This window comes from Penaeus japonicus, unplaced genomic scaffold (genome assembly GCF_977035675.1).
Source record: "Penaeus japonicus unplaced genomic scaffold, GWHDUDI00000001_assembly GWHDUDI00000014, whole genome shotgun sequence".
NCBI lineage: Eukaryota > Metazoa > Arthropoda > Malacostraca > Decapoda > Penaeidae > Penaeus > Penaeus japonicus.
The window spans coordinates 29,457,786-29,460,285 of NW_028234416.1; positions in this window are offsets into that span (position 1 = coordinate 29,457,786).

The window sequence follows — 2,500 nt, forward strand, 5'->3', positions numbered from 1 at the left end:
ATTATATAAATAATATCTATACATTAAATATCTATGTATAATATATATGTCATTATAATATAAATATATAATATTATATATATATATAAATAATACACATACATATATAAACCTAAAATAATAGATATATAATATTATACATAGTTACATAGTGTGTATATATATTATCTTATATATTTATATATATATATATAATATATATATATATATAAAGGTTGCCTTACAACCACCAGGCAGGTACACTAACATACTCTTAGCAGCGCTGTGATAGCGAGGGTTTATACAGACAACCCCTGGGCACTCGGCAGGATGGAATTAGTAATTCATGTCAAAATCAAGGTTACGACGTTAATCTTTGGTAAAATGAGTTAAGCATTTACATCTTTCTACAATAATTAACTTCGGTAACTGATTTGTGAATTGAATTTCTATTATTCCTGCCGAAGGCCCTCCCAGGGTTTATCTGCTAAATTCACTGTCTGCTCTGCTAGAGTATAAAGGTCACTTCATCGTGGTTGTAAGGCACGGGTTTGTTGAATCTATTGATAGGTTGTATCAGTTGTATAGGTTAGGAGCGGGAATCATCATCGAGGAACGCGCGATACGAGTCAAGGTTGGATGGTAAAATTATATATATATATATGAATAAAAGTATATATATACATGAATATGCGTATGTACGTATATGTGTGCTTATGTATGTATGTATGTATGTATGTATGTATGTATGTATATATAAAATATTTATATATATATATGATATCTTATATATATATAATATTATATAAATATTATCTATATTATATATATATATATATATATATATATATATATATATACACTCATAAATATGTACTATATGGTATATGTTTATGATATGTTATATAATACCTATATATATTATAATCTATTATAATATATATATATATTATAAATTAATATATCTATATATATAAATATATATCTATAATAAATATATATATATATATAAAATAATTATATATATATATATATAAAATATAATATATATATATATTATATATTAGATATATAATATTATATTTTATTTATATAAATCGTAACATTTAGAAAATGACCATTGTAGCTTAACATTCATAAAGGGGTTACAATTGACCTAATTTGACCAAATCTATCCATCTATGATTTAAACAAAAAAAAATATATATATAATACATTATTACATAGAAGCAAGAAAATCATATATACCATTCACTGTTAATATGAATCACTCAAGTCACTGTAATGTTTTGTGAGAAAACTACTAAATTCAAGTAAACAAAAATAAATTGATGTAAAATAAAAAGCATGAAGATAATGAATGATAAGGTTTGTTTTAGTAAAAAGTGATTCTGCAACTAAAAATAAGTCCCATACAAAATAAAAACAAAAACAAAAACATGCTTCATCAAAGTATCTACAATATTTTTGGCTCTAATATGGGCAAATTATAAATCCATAATTTAATCAGCAAGGAACAACACAATTAACAAACTTCATTACAAACAGACTCTTACTTGACTTCTGAAAATAACACTGTAAACACATCTTTAAGGATTATTAGTTTTGAAAAGCAAATGAAGATTATTTTGATTTTGCAAATAAATTTATATAAAATACAAAACCTCATAAAAAATATTTGTTTCAAACATCACCCTTATAAAATTAACATATTCTATTTACTTTATAAAACTAAAATACAGCATGTTTACAACTCTACACATTCTGTAATATGAATAAGAGATAGTAATTATGAAGAACTTACAATTTCACTGTAAATCTAGTAATGGGCAGCTAAAACAAAAGAATCCAGGTATATGGTAATGATGGTATACTGTATCAAAAATAGAAAAATAAAAATAAATGCATAAAATAATATAAATAACTAAAAATATAAATGTACTGGAAAACAGTAGCAAGGAGAGTTACACAATATTCTGTCCTGTCCTGTCCATTTCTTTGCACATTCATGGGTGCCATGGAGTGATAGGGTTCTGTTTTCAATCCTCTCCTTAACCCTCTTTTTCTTTCTCTTTCTCTTTTTCACTCTATTTTTCACTCTCCTCACCTTTCTCTCCCTTTTCTTTATTTATTTTTTTTTCTTGTTCTTGTCTCTGTGTTTCTGTTTCATGTGTTTGTGTCTCTGGTTCTGTGTCTCTGTGTCTCTGTGAAATGTGTCTCTGTGTTCTTGTGTCTTGATGTTCTGGTGTCTCTGTGTCTCTGTGTCTCTGTGTCTCTGTCTCTGTCTCTGTCTCTGTCTCTGTCTGTCTCTCTCTTTCTCTTTCTCTTTCTTTCTCTCTTTCTCTTTCTTTCTCTTTCTCCCTCTCTCCTTTTCTTTCTCTTTCTCTCTTTGTCCCTCTCCCTCTCTCTTTCTCTTTCTTTCTTCCTATTCTCTCCTCCTCACTTCTTACTTTTTTAATTTTCTACATAATTTATTACTTTCTCTATCTCCTCTCTTTCTTGTTTCTTTACATCTTCTTTA